The 18,132-nt window shown below is 44.8% G+C and overlaps 1 protein-coding gene across 4 annotated transcripts in view; it reads left to right on the top strand.

Moving 5' to 3' along the window:
• The window catches only part of Mrtf (Myocardin-related transcription factor), a 211,812-nt gene that overhangs the window by 162,128 nt on the left and 31,552 nt on the right, over positions 1-18,132 (top strand). The window contains exon 1 of one of the 4 annotated variants that reach the window (XM_012367996.2): positions 15,807-16,124. The exons of the other annotated variants lie outside the window; for them this stretch is intronic. The gene's annotated coding sequence lies outside the window, so the exon portion shown is untranslated. Of the gene's footprint in view, positions 1-15,806; positions 16,125-18,132 lie in introns of those variants that run through there. 4 annotated transcript variants of the gene reach the window in all.

Genomic DNA, 18,132 nt, shown 5'->3' with positions numbered 1-18,132 from the left:
CGTACGTGTCGATGCGTAAACTTGTAAATCGATCCTCGATCGAAATTTACAATCAACCGCGCGGCTGGATGTTAGATTAGAATATATACATTATAGAGTACAGTGCGACAATCTGCAAGACGATTTTTCAAGGACCACGATTTTTCAACTCTCACAATTACACATTTAAGACGAGTATTTAATTTAGAATTAATCTATTATCAATATATATATATTTTAATATCAAATTTCCGGTTTCATACAAAATCGTAATATAATGCAATTAAATAAAACGTTACATTTTTCAAGACGTTTCTCACAGCCGTATTCTCGAATGTTCCCAGAGGAGCGCGAGAGGGGAAAACGGCGTCCGTGTCTCGTCGGCACGACGAATATCGCGTTTCGCATTAGTCTGAAATTCAGCGTGGCAGTGAGTTTCGTGAGAGCAGGCCCTACGGGCGCGCTTCACCGTGTCGGCATGTTTTGCAGTTTTGGAACCGCCTAAAGGTCCGCGTCCGACTCTCGACTCCGGGCACACCGGCACAAAAAGCAACGGGGGTCAGAGGGGTCAGCAGCGGGACTCTGTGTTCCCGGGGCTCCTCTTGTCATGCGATATGTTGCTCATACGTTATGATAGTGGCGTCAGTGATCCCGGGGCCTCTCTTGTTTTGTCACTGACAATGCTCCGCGAGTGCCTTTTTAACCGCGCCTCGCTCTCTCTCTCTCTCTCTCTCTCTCTCTCTCTCTCTCTCTCTCTCTCTCTCTCTCTCTCTCCCCCTCTCTTTCTCTGTTCTTCTTTCCGCAGCTTCTTTTTCGTTTCGGAAGAGAGAAGGAGTACCGTTTAGGAACAAGAATAATAGCGGGAATGGTGCCGCGCGTCCTGGTCCCCACGCGTTAGAAATCGCCCGGTGAATATAGACATTCCCTGTGCACACCGGTAACACGATCGTCTTCGCGAGCGTGCGTGACGAATGCTTGAGTATTTTTGACGAGTACCTTGGGTAAATGCCAGAAATTCCACGCCCGAGCGATGGTCACGCGAGCAATTACTGTTATCGCTCATACGTATCGCGCGGCTTCCGGGGTCCGCACGCGAGATAATCAGCCGTTTTGTCACGCTGATGAAGACTCACTTCGGCGACTCGCGCGTTCGCGCAAAGTCACGACATTAGTGCGAATTAGCGTATTATCCGAATGATACCGCTCAGTTAGCGTGTTCACATTTATTCAGGTGGAAAAGCCGCTAATCTTTCGGCTCAGTGAATTTGTGGAACGCTTGATTTAAAAAAAGAATCTCGGGAGAAATTTTTTTTTCTTTTCAATGTAAGAAACTTCTTGGTTGGAGAGAACGTAATTTGTAAATGTTAACGGGCAAGCTGTTGTATCTCGAGAGAACAGCATGAATCTAGCGAAGCTTTGCTTTTCACCTCGACACCCCGTGGACACTTTTATGTCTATCCAAATATCGTGCGCAATACGTACATTCCTCGTGGACGCTGCGGCGCGAGACGCGCAGGGAACGGCACGATGTGGTAACACCGCGCGAGGGGAAGAGCCCTGGTACAAATTTATCTTTGTTCCGAACTTTCACGCACTGACAGCGACGCTGACTGTGGTGTTCACGAAGTCGGACGTGACACACCGGTGTTATCCGGACGACATTTTTCTTGCTTTCTTTTCCCTCCTCGCGATCCATCTACCGCAACCTTTTCTCTCGCAATTGCGATATCCTAGCAATGGAGGCTGTGACTCACGATTCTTTTCGGAGTTTAAAATCACGAGCAGCAGACTTTCAAGGGACCGTTGAAGCCCATATTTTTTTAACGTGCTTTTTTTGCGCATTGTAACTCGAACAGGAATGTGAAAATTATCTAAATGATGTATTGCTCAATTGTAATGTTCACATCTATTTAAATTAAAAAGCTAATTAGTCTCTTTCGGTGTACAGTCCGCTAAATTTTCGGATACTTGATTTAAAAAAGAATTTTTAAAATGCTTTTTTTTGTAACCATCAAAGTACATTCTCGAAGAAAAGAAGAACAATATATGAATGGAATTAAATGTTTAATACGTTACAAGTTATTCATTATCGAATCTAATTCGAATCATTGAATTTCTCACGATTATTACGTGTATCTTTTCATCAAATAAAAAGAACATTGTCTTATCGAGGACTGACAAACGCATACGCGTTGGTAGAGTTAAGTGTACTACGATGAATCAGCGCAGAGAGGCTTACTGCAGCCGCGATGCATCCTGCCGGTTGTTCGCGCGCGCGACGCAACGGCGAAAGGGCGGCGAGGGCGAGCGCGAGCGAAGGAGAAGAAACGGACAGAGGACAGCAGGAGAGACGGTAAAGGCGGAGGAAGGAGTCGGGGAAAGAGGCAGAGAGAGAGAGAGAGAAAGCGGACAGGGGGATAATAATAAAACGAGATATCTCATACGTGGGCGGTCGTATTGTTAGCGCAACAAGGCATGCGCGGCGCTTCTGTGTCCGCGCGATGCGCGATGCTTGTGTGCTGCCTGCGCCCTTAATAAAGGATACACGTGTGCGTGTGTGTTCGTTTAATAAGAGGAAGGCCCCGCGCGATGTGAGCGCGCGGGCCGCCGCGGCTCTCTCGGCCTTATGTAAATCGGTCGGGCCCATCTGCGCGAGGGCCCTCGCGCTGCGTTAAGGAGAGAGAAAAGAGGCCGGAGCGCGAGCGAGGGACGAAGGAGCAAGCACGAGCTGCTGCCGGCATCAAAAGCTGCGCCGCCACCGCCACCGCCACCGCCGCGATAAACACGCATTTATTCCGGAGTGTGCTGCATACGCGCGAGGCGTGGGCGCATGGAGCTCGTGCGGTAGCGCGTTGCACCGTTGATAAGGCCGCGTTCACATCGCAACGCCTTTGACGCGACGTAATTCTCGACCGTCGACGATTCTCCGTCTTCGCATTCCTTTATCCGATTTTGTTAGATTCTCTGCGCCAACTTCAGGATCGACAATTTATAAAAAAAAAAAAATAACTCTTGATAAGTTTTATAATAGTTTGTCCAAAATTCGAAATAAATTTGATGTTATTGTTTATCAGACGAGAAATGACAGGACACACTTTGCTGAGAATTTTTATTCGATCGCATTTCAACGCGCAGCGTTCTTTGTGTGAAACGATGTTAAAATCGCGAAGAGCTAGCATTGTGTTTGCATCGTAACCGTAGAAACGCATGCTGGCGATTCTTCCACGGTCGGCAGATAAACGGATAGATAGATGGATACATGTACACGTAGGTGCGCTCAGATAACAACCGAAAACTTGAGATGAAAGCCAAGTAGACACTTTGTCCGCCGCGCGACTCTTTTTCGTTTGGCCGCACTTGACTTTGTCGGTAAACTCGAGAAAAATCTCCATGGGTTACTGAGATTTTGTCCGGTGTCGACTTAACACGACGAGAGATAATTCGGCATTAAGTATACAAGGACTTGGTGAGATAACAAACGCAGTTAAATGAATTATTGATTTTAAGTGGATCTATAACTCTCTTAAAGAACTCCTGAACATTTACATATTTCAACAATTAAATCTCAATTAAAGTTCTGTTAATCATTTATCACCTAAATTCTATTAGTATTTCGATATATATTCTATTCTATATTCTTTTTTAATTTGTTTCACACATGCACACACAATTTACGACAAAAAATATAACATATCGAAATACGTATATTGCGATTTATCGAATAAAAAATGATCCAACTTACCTTTATCAAAACCTTGATTCGAACAGGGAGTGAATTTGTTGCACTTGCTCTTCTTCGAAAGATTAATAGGTCAGTTTCCTTGAGACGATGCGTGACTAAATAACCACGGTTGCCTCGTGCGTTACGCAGTGCTCTTTCTTCGATCGTAGGCAGTTACGTGTAAGAAAGAGAAAGGCCTTGACCCATCTAGTAAGTCGAGGAATTATCCGGAGCCCACGGAAAGTCCTTCGATCATTTTGTTTTTCAGTCAACTCCCTCGCTCGTACTTTCCGCGTTCAACTTACTAAGCTATCTACATATTTTTTTGAAAAATTAGAATTTTGTTATTGCCACAGCAGCAATTTATTATGCTTACTAATGAAATGAGCGCCAAAGAATTATATTAAAAAATATTACGAAATTATTCAAATTTTGTTACAAATAAAGATATTATTTTTAATATTTACATATATTGATATTGATATGTTATCAGATCTGTAGCGTTATTATTTTACAATAAATTATAATCTAACTGTATAGTTATTTATAGGATAACTTTATAAGACGTTTCGTAAAATAAAAAATGTTACTGACATCAATCCCGGATGATGCGTGTCCCAGAAATCGCGGGACAAGCGGTTTTGGCATTTCCCGTCGAGGATGTTGCGGCCATCGCGCCAGTCTGCAAGTAGCCGTAACGTAATTGACATTACCAGTTTATCGTGTGTTGCGCGAAATGATGGTCGACGCATAAGGAAGTTCTCAACAAAGATAGCATCTCAGTTAATCGCGTCCGATGGTGAAAGTGCGCAGTTTTCGGCGAATTTTCGCGATTACCTGCCATATGCGCGCGATAAATCACGCCTGGCACCCAGAAGGTAACTTTCGGAAGCGTAATTAAATGGCGCGGCGTAGGCGGTAAGCTCATCTCTCGGTAATTTCTTTTTCCTTTATTTTGACGGTTTTGTTTTTTCTTTTGGTAGCCACCATTAAAACACACGTTCGACGCGTCTGCCGCTCCTCGCGAATGCGCCCACAGTAAAACTTCATAATAGATTCTAGCAGCGGTTGCGCTATCGTGATCAGGACTATAAATACATCAGCGTGGAAAACAACATAAGACACGTAAAGCACATTAAGACGGACATTAATTTAGATTGTTTACTAGCGCCTGAATCTCCGTTCGCGCGTTAAAACGTCGTTAAATTTGAGAACATCTAATGGTTATCTGTATACAAATCTGTCAATCGGCTTAATTTTGTTCCTTAAATTTACAAATCTACTTTTGTTTTTAACTTTTCCAACGATAGAACATAATTGAGATTTCGAGGGAAACAACTTCGTTTCACGATGCCTTACAAGTTTAAAAAAAATACATAGAAACATCGAATCGCTGCCATAACAATAGTTATTTGGCACCGCTTCGCGGTGGCTGTGTGTTCTCTCGTAACGTTCGATTTGTAATGGCGAGATAGGTGCGTTCGATCTGTTCGACAATGTATCGGTGGCAGTCGCGGCCACTGGCAACCGGCCAATTGCTTCAACGCCAGCTGTATGTACTGGCGCGGTCTTATCGCGATAGCGAAGAATTAATGCCGCGGCTCGCAAGCCACGGTAAATAACCTGTTCGTTAACGTCGCGCGCGTGTTTCCTCACCGGCAGTGAGGCATCACAAGAGAAAAATCTCACGAGCGAACCTCGCGAGCGATCATTCTGATCGGTCCGAGAATACCGCCGTTTCGTTATTAGGCCATGGCGACGACTAACACATTTCTAATTAAGTGAAACATGGCCCACCGTGAGTCATCGTTGCTCGATCACGAAATTCGGCCACTCTCGGATCGTCACAATTTATGGAACCAGATGGACTATATCAATAATCTTGAAACCGGGACAATTGGTGTGATTCTGTAGACGAAACAGAAGGGACACTGTGAAACGAGAGCAGCCATCTATTCTGTAACTCGAAATTTAAAAGATTGTCTGGCCAGTTTAAATCTAATTTTTCTTTCAAAACATTTGATTATGTTCAAATAATCGCTTTTCTTATTTATATACTTTTATTTTTCTTTAAGAAAGAAATTGATAAATGTAAATATCGTTAAATAATAATGATCGCATTTTATAATTTATATTTAATTAAACTGGTTAAATTTATCAAAGCGTTGCTTAACGACATTTTAATTTCATACCCCACATTAATCCTGTCTCTGCTTCCATAAACTTAAACACGGTGATATTGTAAATGTGCGTCTCGTCAGTCGCGACGTTGTTTTTAATAAGATTGGTTGTTTAATGAGATATCACATTTCACATATCTGTAACGATCGCAGGAGCTTACGGAATGTCGAGTGGAATTTTATTCAATTATCGTCGTATTATCGATTACGTGACCGGTGGAATTTTCTCCTGCAATGAAGATTCACTGGTTGCATGTAGACAGAAACGTAAGTATAACAAAGTAAAAATTAGAGGAACAAAGTAAAGTTGTAACATTAACATAAAGTAGTGTATAACTCAAGTATTAACATAACGTAAAGTTATAGCATTAACTTTTAAGAAAAATGTACTAAATTATAATAATTTTTTAGACAAAATTATATTGAGCCTATTTTAGATAGCAAAAAAAAAAGAAAAGTGTGTGTTAGCAACCGATGCACATATTTTTGATGCATTATGCTGATGTCTTGTAAAAATATTTAAAATAAAAAGAAACAAAGTATCTTACAGAATTTGCATATATTCTAAAAGATACCTATTTGTGTGCTCTTTAAAATTCAATATTCGACATGTCATGCTTATGCCTTTAATCCAGTTCATTACATCAATTAACTTTCATCGTAACTTGCATATAATTGACGTGTGAAAATTTAGTCCTCAAGTGTAAGATTATTCGGGATACGCGTGGGATCGATATTCCGTTCATCTTTTGATCGCGCGAAAGAAAGTGGGAGGAATAAAAGAGAAGCGCTTGCGTGGCGTCGCCGGTGATAATAAGTTCGTTCGATACGCCGTCGAATTAACGATCGACAAGGCGGTGATCCCTTTGGGATCGCGTTACTTCACGAAAAAGCCCGCGTCGTACCACAGCTGTCCGCCCGTCTGTCTGTCCGCGGCGCTGCCTTATATCTCGTCCCGCTTATTCTCGTATTCCGCTTCGCTCTCGCGCTCCGCCGCGCGAGTTCCCTTAATCACTGCCCTCTCATTAGTAGGCGTCAAAGGCACCGACGACGTGCCGCAAGAGAAAGAGAGCTCAAGTCGCCTTTCTTCGCGATTCCCTTTAAACTTCGATTCTGCCTTTTTCTACCGGCGATCGGGGCCCTGTGAAACCGTGGGGCGGACGAATCACGCTGAAAGAATGATCTCTTTGAGTTTAATGAAGCGTAAGAGCCGCGCGAAAAGTTCCGAAGCGCGAGAGCGCGCGCAGGATAAAAAGGTGCGCGTTTCGGCGTGTAACGTTGTGCTTCACGGTCGCGTACCGCCATCGGCTAAGCAGAATGTAAACCGGAAGTCTTCAAACGGACGGACTACTGTTTTTTTTTTTTTTTTTTTTTTGCGGCAAATATATATATACAGGATGCATCTGAGCCGCACTCGCGCGAATATGTTACCTGCACACGCTGAATTCCCGAGCGAGACATTTAATAACGCGCGTGACGCGCGTTAGATCATTTATCGCATGTAGGGCGCTCGATTTTACCGGGCGTTTCCGCGCCGTGGATCCACCACAATAGCGCCGCTATTTTCCCTCTCGGCGCCCACGCGATACGCTCCGCTTTGCGATTTGGCTCGTTGCGAGTCAGGCGAGTTCGCGAATTCTGGGTTGGGACGAGTAGCGTCTTCGAATAGTCACAAAGAGAAAATAAACTTCCGTCACTCTCTCTTCCCCCCCGCCGCCTGCCACTGCCCCTCCCTGCACGTGGATTATGTGGCCTACTGTGCGGAGTCGGAATCTATTCCGAGAGCTATTCCAAGTCCGTCTACGCGACGAATGCACGCGCGAGCGCTGGCCGTCTTATTAATGCAGCGGCGCTTCTCTGTCCTCTTCCGCAAGTGTATGGTCATTTCTTACCCGCACAACGGGGCTAACAGCTGCGCCCTGAAGACACTACTGCATAATAGAGGCTCGTATAAACTTGCAGCATCATCTTGTTTCTGTGTTTCCAACTTCTCTCTCTCTCTCTCTCTCTTTCTTTTTTTCTTCGTTGCTAAACATTTTTCGAAGAAGAAAAATAAAAATTCCAAAGTTTTTATTTTTTTCATAAAAATAATACCAAAACAAATGGGAAAAAAATGAATTTTGTACATTTATTATATATCTTTGAAAACTTTATAGCAGTCTTGAACTTTTATTTTCGCCTCTTGAAAAATATAGGTATAAAATATTATAGAAAAGATCTCTCTTTGCGATTTTCTTAAGATGACAGAAGATGCTCGAGATTATTATATCAGAAATTAAAAGAGTTATCTCGACGAGATCGAACGAGCTACATGAGAAGAATTGGCAGTCGACACAGTGAGAACAAGAACGAGAGAATCGCAAAAGTAGCATGTAAGAAGTTAAGAAGGAAAGAGAAAGGAAAGGCGAACAAGGACGCGCAGTCGATAACAAACGACTCGCAAATCCTCCCTGTCAATTTAATCTCGCCTCGAATCCCGGAGAAATGTTAATAAGGACTACCGCGCTCTCTGCCGCCCTCTCTTCCGGCCGGCCGCATCTCGCAATGCACGCGCGCTACGCAACGACACTTTATTTTCGCGCAAAGATACCGCCGCTAGCCGGCCCCGACCACGTGGAAATTGTGTGCAAAGCGAGCTGTGCCCGCCGTCCGTTTCTCTCTTCTCCTCTTCTGCCTCTCCGTTCCTGCTACCCCTTTCGGCCGTCCACCCTCGTAATTTATCGCGGTTATGTGGCGGACGACGCGCGCGGCGGAATCTGTACCGCGCGTGATAAAAAGAAGAAAAACAGCGGTAAGCCGAGGCCTCGCAATACTATCGTTTCGCCTCGATCATCCGGCTTCTACCTTCGCCACTTGGCGAGCGACCGCGCAGAAGTGATGCGATGAAGAGATCGCGCTCGGCTGGGCGCAAAGGAAGCGCAAACGGAGCTCTCGCACGCCGCACCGTGCCGGCAACAGCACATTGATTTTCGTATTCGCCGCTCTAATGACCCTCTCCGAGATCGCCAAGTCGCTGAAATGGAAACGCCGGAACGGCCGGAAGATCCGATCCGGTGAAATGGAAGGAGAAAATTGCGCGAAATGGGATAGAGGGAATAGGAGCAGAGAAGAGAGCGGCGGGAAGCGTAAAGAGAAGTTGCGGTAAAAGTATTTTTATGACTGAGAAATTTTATTTCCATAGAAAAAAATTTAGAAAATTGACATTTTTTTGCGAAAAGTCATAAGGTGTTATTAAAGTGATAAAAAAAGTGGAATTAAATTATATAAAAGTTACTATAACACATCTCTCTTTTTGTCAATGAAGTTGGACCGGTGCTACCCATAAATCAAATAATTATTTTGCACAAAAATAAATTATCTGTAAGCGTCTCGTGCTCGTAAGCAGATTTTGGCACGTGAGACTTCGGCAAATAGATTTATTAACCGTCGCGCCGGATGCATTGTAGCAAAAATTACTCAGTTCGATTATCAAAGGCTCGCTAAGCGTCCCGCGTAGGCGGACGTAATTGGCTCGCGGAGCGTTACCGCGCGCGTTTTACATCGTGACAACTCCTTGAAATGTTTTTCGCAGAGTGGATAACACGCACGTAGTGCTATAATGTCGCGATGCCCGCGCAACTTGGTAAAGTTTAATTGCCCAATAAAAAGATCGCCAATGCGGTTTATTGAAGACATCAGTTACACAGCGAGCTTTTATTGCACTACTGTTACTCCGCGCACTCGCCCGCTCGCCCGGCCGCGAAACTTACACTCACGCGTACATTGAACGCCGAAATATATTGGCAGTAAATACGTTTTTATCACAGCGGAATTTTAAGTGCCCCCTCCTTGCGTACGTTTTCACTGCGGGTGCGATGAAATCATTTTCTCGTCGCAATGGCGCACTTTCTAGCATCGCACTACATTTAACGATTTCATCGCCTCTCTTGTAACCGCCGGCTTAAGTCACTCGTTTTAATTAGGGGAAATTTTTATGCGTTCATACATTACGAGAACTCTCGAAATCATCGCGGCTGTCCGGCGCGCGCGGTGGCACCGTGTTACACCCACAATTAAGCGACCGGCGCGTACAGTCCTCCCTGTTTACAAGTCTCTTGACTGCTCGCACACGGTGCGACGGCCATCGATTCTTATCGCGGCGTAGAAATCTGGCTCCGGATATCGGTCAAGTGCCGTCGAGGATACGCAGTTGGTGCGTGAGAACAGACTTTATTTCACCTTCCTCTCTGTTGTGTAATCTCAACCGATCCACTCCGTTTGTTAAACGATATGTGAAATGCGCGTAAAAAAGAAAGTTTATTCATGTTTCGAGTAATCCGCATGAAAGTTGTATTGCTTTATCAGAATTTATCCAGAAAAGTTTTATCGCGATGAATGAAATGTCGCGCTACCATCGTTCGATTATCATAAATATCTACGTTGAAATTCAATGTAAAGGAATTAAAAAATGTTTTACGCAATAGAGCTAATTACAAACAGCACTGCGCGTCGTGCAGGCTTACAGAAATTAATGTTATCGCTGCCATATTGTTATCGTAATTATTATTCATAAATTAAGATATGATACGAAGACATAATCGTTAAATATCGCGTCTCGTATCTTATTTCCAGAATGTGGCGGCGATTATGCTCTTCCTCGCGGAATTTATTTTGCACTTAACGGTGTTTGAAAATTTACGATCGCCATTTGGATAAGCATTTTTTTGATATCACGATAACTGTGCGATAAGTATCTAACGCTAAGTGACGGTATTATCGAAAATAATTATTCAAAAAAAACATTATTTTAACGAATCGTGATACTAAATGTCCGTATTAACTGAAATTGATTCGTGGCCTTCCGGGCTTAACAATCGTCGCTAATGTAAGCGGCTGATTGATTATTGTTGTCTGAGCACTCCTACGTAAAATCACATAAATGATAGAGAAACATAACTATACTTCCACTCACTTGATAATGAATTGAGAAGCGGCTTTGAGGAACGCGTGGGCCATCGCCGATTCCATCGATTCGACGCAGTGTGCGAACAAAATATTATTCCGACTGAAAATCGCGAGCGTGGTCTTTCGGCGAGTGTCTCTCGAGATGCCATCGAGATTTCAACGAGTGGCACTTAAGAATCGAAGCCCGACACTGGATTACAACCGGACGATGAAACAAGGAGGCGGAGTGAACGCGCATCATTAGACATTAGTTACGGCGAGGTGTGCATCGACGCTGCCGCAAGCCCCATGAGATCCGTCGATAGATAGATGCGATCCGCCCGATCCGGACGATTTGTCAACCCAACTCTTTCTCGCCTTAAGTCCTATTTTCTTAATCCAGCGCGGCGAAGCGCAGCGTGAAGCGGCGCGTCGACATAATGCGGTTTTTATAATTTGCAGACGAAGTTCAGCCGATTCGAACGATCGAGACGCGCGTTAAACACTCACGGTGATTCGTGGTAAAAGAAAAGTCGAACGCTTCGTGTCGATGCGTGGCGATTAAGAGCCCGTAAGAGTTGTGAACAAGACATATATAATTTATCGAAATTAGGAAGTGAGTACAATCGAATTAGTCTATGCGCCATAATGTTTTCAAAACACGCGCAGACGGCCCATATATAGCCTCTCGCTCGCAGCAATTCGACGCGAACATAAAAATCTAGTTTTATTGCGAAAGGAGGATAAATGAGATGTGACATCCATTGAAATTAGGAAACGACGCGATCGTCTCTATGAATATGCAAAGCGCCTCAATAATTTCGGAAACACCGCGGATGTCCCACATATAAAAATCCCTCTTCGACGGCAGGGGAAAATCGTCCCCCCACAGAATCACTTTGGTCACGCGTGACTCTGTCTGCGGGACCCAACGGGACGTGGGCGATGCGGGACGTTATTTCGGCAACCGTCGAGACCCGGTAAGACCGATTCTTCGCGTGGGCGCTCTGTTCAGGAACAACCGAGCAATTCCGAAATCGACTTTCCGTCTTATAAAACATATTGGTGGGCGAAGTTGGGATTGCGAACGGGAGGAAAGAGGGGGGGAGGGGGCGCGACGTGTGTCTCACCAACACGTATCCGCGTATCCAGGGCCTTACTTCGACCCTATCTTATCATAACGAATCGATCACGTGGGCGATGGTTTCCGGTTAAATCGTTGTCAGCTAAACGCTTTTTTTTAAAGGCAAAATTTCCATACGATTGCTTTTTTTCTTTCGTCATCACGCATCTAGAACTCGTGTTTTGATATCAAGCCGTACATTCTTCGTAACATATATTTTTCTGAATTATCTTTAATTCTTTCATCAGTAGCTTGCAGTAGCAGAAGCGAAGCATACTCATCATTTAAATACCCGTCCTCATCACTCGCACCGCGACACGTTTAACCTTTTCGATGCGGCGGTCGCATTTGTCGGCAAATCGTTTGCATCGCTAATACGTGAAAACCGGATAAATACGCCTTTTTCATTGACTTTCCGCCGAGATCTCGCTACTACCATTCACAAAACAAAAGTCGTAAAACGCTTTTTGCATTGGAAACGTTATTATATTAACTTGTAATAAATTCTTCTACGCGTTATATCATGTAATTTATTCGGTTGATTAAATATACTTTTTTGGGGGGATTCTTAATTAGGAGAAAATATCAACAAGTAATTAGAATTCAAAGCTATTATTTTTATTTGTTCCACACATTTTAATTTATTTAACAAATTATAATAATTTGTAACACACACGCAAGTCGTTTTGAAAATTATAGATATTTGCATTAATCGACTAAAAATTTATCGAAATTGATCAAAAAATTTGTTCTTAAAGCATAAAGTAATTTTAGAACACTCTGCACAGCAGTGTTCTCTTTCAAATACCTTCGAAAAGTCAACTTTTCGCGTGTTCCTCCAAACAACTGACCGCTTAAGATTCCATCCGGCTGGCACGGAAATTTCGACTTCCTCAGGCCACGATCGTTTTGTGATCAAGCAATCGCGTCACGTGCCGTGTACTCCTTGCTGCTCGTATACGTTTTTTTTTTTTTCACCTCCGCCGACGAATAATTACGTTGCGGACGACGTCGTGCTCGCCGTGATGAGTTCTCGCGATGCTCGACAACACTCGTATTTACGGGCCACGTTTACGAACCGCTTTTAAAGCACCTGAGGCTTTTGCTTCCGGTTAAAAACTCTAGTAAGAGGTACTATTTATACGACCATTAGCGTACAATCTTCGACTACGTTTCTATAAATACGCGACACCGCACGGTGCAGTAGACTCGTTTCGTCATCACTCGCCGACGCGGCAACTCTCGTAAAATCCTCCTGACAGTAAAACCTGGCTCTCGTCTCGACTGTGTCTTCTTATCCGCTATGTTGTCGCGGACGAAAAGTCCATAACGCCGCGAACGACTTAAAATTCCACCGCTGCGTTTTAATTCCGTTATCCTGCGCCAATCAAGGCAAAGACGAAGATTACGGGGTTCATCAATGTTTCCGATCTTGGAAATTCAATGAAGGCAGATTTTTAATGAAAACATCTTAAATTAGAACGGCGGTTCGACATGTCATTTACCTTAATATAAAAAAAAAGAAATAAAAAAAAAATAAAAATGTGTAAATTACTTTAAAAAATTTTATTTAAATTCTTATTTATTTTAAATTTTATGAAAAAAGAACAAAATTCTATGTTTTAAATAAATTTATAATCAATAATATTTAGCATAAAGCATAAATAATATTGGCGAGGCATCTCTGCAAGGAATATCTTGAATTTTTTATTTTATTACCAGGAATGTGAATACACATCTTGAAGAACTTGTTAATAAGGCACGAATCTGATACTAAAGGTATTCTGCACAGCCTACAGCGAGCTGCTGCAGTCATCTCGCGTACGAATGACTAAGGGCGCGTGTCCGACCGGTTCCCTTAAACTCGTCTCTTCCACGAAATCTTCCACGGGATCATTAGTTCCGCGTCCCCGGTTGCGTCACTGAAACTATAAAAGAATTATTCCGGGGGCAGATTACTCGGCGACGTCAACAGTGGTTTACAATGCAGCTTGTCGCATATGCGACATTAATCGCTGCGACACATCTCTCGTTGCACTAATATCTAACGTATCTTATCTAGTAGTTGTACGTCCGTATCTTGTATACCGTTACTCTCTTGCTCTTAGTGCTGTTAACGCCCACACGTCGCCGTGCATTTCCTTCGACTTTCGCGTATTGGCGGTCGCGCGACTTCCGGCTGCCGTTCTCCAATATAACGCTGCTGCATCTGTGATGGTATTTATTCCTAAAATTTCGAGAAAAAAATTGAAATTATCTTTCACTTTTAACAAAATTATGTATTTATTATATTTCTTACATATACAATTTAATGTGTTTAGTACTTATCTGTCATTATAATATTACAGATCGATATTGAATATTAAAAAATTGTATTCAATCATATTTTTGTTAAGAAAATATAAACTTTAAATTCAAAAAAGTATCTCGAGGCGTCAATTTGTTTTGTAAAATATGATATTATAAGTATATGATATTGTAAATACGATATCTATTATAAATATAGAAATGATATTGTACGAAATGACAAAGAACGCACATTCATAGCGCAATTACTGTCTCCACTGATTGCGAACCTGACAACTCGTGTCGTAATAATAGCTCTATGGTTGATTTTAACGCCTCGTAACGCCAACACTACTCTTTACGCATTCAAAACGCATTTAAAGGCGCGCAACCTGCACGATCGATCCGCCTATCTGTCGTACAAATAGCCTAAATAAAAATCAGCGACTGTAAACCACCGCGGTGCAACAAGCCACGGCTCGTTATCAATCGTGCGCGGTAGACCATGCAAGCTGACTTGGGGCACGCGCCTGGCGGGGTCGTAGGCCGCCCTACCTCCTCACCTCGGCTCTTCTGGTGCTCTCCTCTTGCCCCCCCCCCCCCCCCCATTTCCCCGCACCGCGCTGGGCAACGTCACGAGAGAGAAAGAGGGACCGAGGGAAGTGAGTCCCACTCTCAGCGCGATGCTGGAAGCGGGGCCCGCAAACCCAGTCCTCCTACTCGACGCCCCCACCCCCTTTTGCGGCACTCTCTTGCTCCCTCTCTCACGAACGGACTCCACCACTCTGCTCCGCGGTCGGCGGCAGTCCCCCTCGGCCCGCCTATGCTCCTTGTTTGCAGGATGCAACAGCAGGCCGACTGCATACGCGACCTCTCTCTCTCTCTCATTCACTCTCGTCTCTCCCTTCCCCCTTTTTGCACTTTTTCTCTCACTCCGTCTAATTTTCCTCTCATTGTCTTCGTCGCTCGCTTCCTCTCCTCGCCCCCCCTTTCTCGCACACCCTTTTCCCCCCTGCCCTCCCAGCCCGCTTCATCCTTTCTCTCTTCCTCTCGCTTGCCAACGCTCGTATGCGGCCCACACGCGTGCCCCACACTATCGCGAACCCCGCGCGCGCTGCACAACACACATGGCCGGTCGGAGCCACTCTTACTCGCGGAGTGTGCGGTCCTACCTCCTGCAGGGGACCGTGTCACGTGGCCCCCAGGCCGCAGCGGCACGCAGCACACGGGCTGTGCTCTCTCGTGAGCCGCGCACACGACACCAGTCAGAGACGAACCGAGAGACCGGACCGACAGATCGCACTCTCTTTCCCAGGAAGCGCGTGCGGTGCTTTCTCCCTCCCTCTTTCTCCGACTTTTTTTCTCTCTTTTTCTCCCTCTTCCCCCCTCGCGCACTCTCTCCCCCGGCTACTCTCTCCTCTCTTCCTCCTCTTTCTGCCTCCCAATTTCGGCCGTGGTGCGCGCGCGATATATCACGCCCTGGGTCCTGCGTGCACCCCCGGCGTTTATTTTTACCACCCGACGTTCCCGCGGCCACGTGCAACCCCCCCAGTGTTGTGTGTGTTTACACTCGCCGCTGCGAGGCTGCCGTGAGGCCCCGCGGCGTGTCGGTGGGATATTTTCTGGCACCGACGAAGGTGAACTGATTCGGTGGTGCCCGGGCGAGGGGATCGCTCATCAGTCGTGAAAAGTGTAACACTCTTATGCGTGATTGATTCACGTATTGGAATGGGAACGAGTAATAGTGTGAGGCGATGTACAGTGCGTCGTCGTTGTGGCGTGTTCATCGGTGTTGTGTGTCAGCGCGGCAACGGCGACATCGTCACGGAGACGAGGCTGAAGCTGAGGCCGCGGCGGTTCTCTTGTTAGGACGACCGACGCTCCGACTGGCCTTCACGGATGAAAATGAATGGTGTGCATTCTGCTTCTCTCAGCGAGAGTATCGCCGATCGATGCGCGGAATCGATCGTCGTCGGCTCGCGCCTCTGTGAAGCGCGTCGCGCTCGGATGTTAACGCGTTAAAGCATGTCTCTCGAGTGATGTTTGATGAAGATCAACGATCGCCGATGGCGGCATTAAGATCTGTTGCGGTAAAGCGGACTGTGCTAACGGCGATCGTCGATATCCTTTTTAAAAATCTAACTTAACGGAATAACAACAATGTGACTTTACTTTGATATAAATTTGATAAATATTTGGTGTAAAACGGAAAATAAAAATAACGTCGATGTCGATACGTGCTGTTACTCCACTCGCAAATAATTATACCGACAAACATCGTTAGCACGGCGGGGATATCGCTATGATCTCGCTATAAATGGAAAAAACCAAGTTTGATTGATCGTGAAATGCAAATCGAGCATGGTGCCGCATCTCGTGCGCGCAGTCCCTTGAAAATTAGCCTTGCCAAGATTCGGTCTTTGTGGAGGATGACAGCGGTGGCAACGTGCCGTCGGTTGTCAGACACGCCAGGTGTGCTAATTGTATCCAGACAGTGACAGCAGGTCTCATTACTGTCGTTAAAGTCGAGAGGATCTTCCGTAGAAAATCAATTGCGACATATTTCAATCGTGATAAATTATTGTTGTGACAATGTGTGGATGAAAACCGGAGAAAACGTAGTAATAAGACATAGGCGGTCGAAACGCGGTTGTGTTTTTAACGTTGGCAAACATTTTTACGGCTGGTCGTTGCGCCGAAAGGTGCGGGCAGTAAAAAGCGCGTGTTAAAGCCCATCCCGCATCTACGTTTTTAACTCGTTAAAAAGACACGAAGCGCAAAATTCTCGGTCGACACAAGCCAGATAAAATCGGACGTAGGACCCACAGATGCTCGGATTTGAGGCACCGTGAACGAACGAATGGACTAATGGACCACCGTAATTACACGGTGTCCAATTCGGTACGCGACGATTCCAGCAACAACGTATATCTCTCTCTCTTTTCCGATGAGAAACATGGCGCGTACTTAATGAAGCGATTCCTATCGGTACCGACTGAATCTGATAATTAAATCAAGCGCCGGGCCGCGACGTCGGATATTAATTGAATCGCGATCCTCTCGGATTCGATCTACCTCGTTTCGCAAACACGTCATCCGACAGGCCGGAGCTTGTTCGCGACGGCTCATGACGCTCGGGCGCGGCGTTTCTTTGCTGCGAGATCGCACCGTCGATTGCAGTCGATTTGGTCACTCGGACCTTCTCCCTCACCGCGATACGCTCGAGCTATCAACGGCGCAGTCCGTCTCTCGATCTGCATCGCGGTATATTAACGGTCTTGTTCGGTTAATGGACAGATTCAATAGTCTCCATGACCATCTCTTCTCCGTGCAGTAAATTAATAGTTGAGATATGATCGTGCCAGTTTTATATCCAGGACTGTCAGTCGCTTGACAAGGCAAGGAACATAATGTCGCTAAAGTGAAATATTTTTATTGATAAATTGCGGAGCGTCAAATTGATATTTCTTTCTTCGACGGATCACCTTAAAGTTCACAATTTCTCACGATTAAAACATTTGTTTCGTCATTTTTTTAATACTGCTGCGCTCGAATAAAATTGATCGGAGACTTGCGTCGCGAACGTTTTATTTCATCGCTCGCAACATCGAATATTGATTAGATCGTTACGGTATTTATTAAAACGTTGAGAGCTAGTAAATTCAGCGATCACTCCACGATGTAACGTTATTCTCGTAACGTAACTCGAATGAATTTAATTACTTGCACGCATGTCCGATGACATATCCGATGTTTCGACGATGCTTCTCGGATCGTCATTAGTCAGCGCGCAGTACGGCAGTAAGAGAGATGAACCGCGATAATCATCTGAGTCCGCGTTATTCAATTTCTAACGCCGTAAGTCTTGCTTAAGAGAATGCTACCGGTTGTTCGAAGCTTATTTCTCTCTTGGTGGTAAT

This window comes from Linepithema humile, chromosome 1 (genome assembly GCF_040581485.1).
Source record: "Linepithema humile isolate Giens D197 chromosome 1, Lhum_UNIL_v1.0, whole genome shotgun sequence".
Lineage (NCBI taxonomy): Eukaryota > Metazoa > Arthropoda > Insecta > Hymenoptera > Formicidae > Linepithema > Linepithema humile.
This window is presented reverse-complemented; position numbering and strand designations above follow the sequence as displayed.